A 251-nucleotide genomic window follows, 5' to 3' on the forward strand; every position below is an offset into this window, starting at 1 on the left:
GGAAAACTTCTGTGCCTGGAATTACAGTTGTGTCACAAAATTTAGAGGATGATGACTCATTTTCATTTTTTTAAATAAAATTAGTTGTTTCTATAACTAGCCAATTTCTCTCCATCTTTTCCATAAGGACATCATGAATGCTTTGCTAAAATCTAGGCAAGTTATGGCTACAGTTCCTCTGCTCTGAGAGCTAAGGAACTTGGGGTGTGGCAGAGAGAGAGAGAGAGAGAGAGAGAGAGAGAGAGAGAGAG

Source organism: Petaurus breviceps, unplaced genomic scaffold, assembly GCF_028583685.1.
Source record: "Petaurus breviceps papuanus isolate PSGF00001 unplaced genomic scaffold, PetGlider_PUasm1.0 224, whole genome shotgun sequence".
Classification (NCBI taxonomy): Eukaryota; Metazoa; Chordata; class Mammalia; order Diprotodontia; family Petauridae; genus Petaurus; species Petaurus breviceps.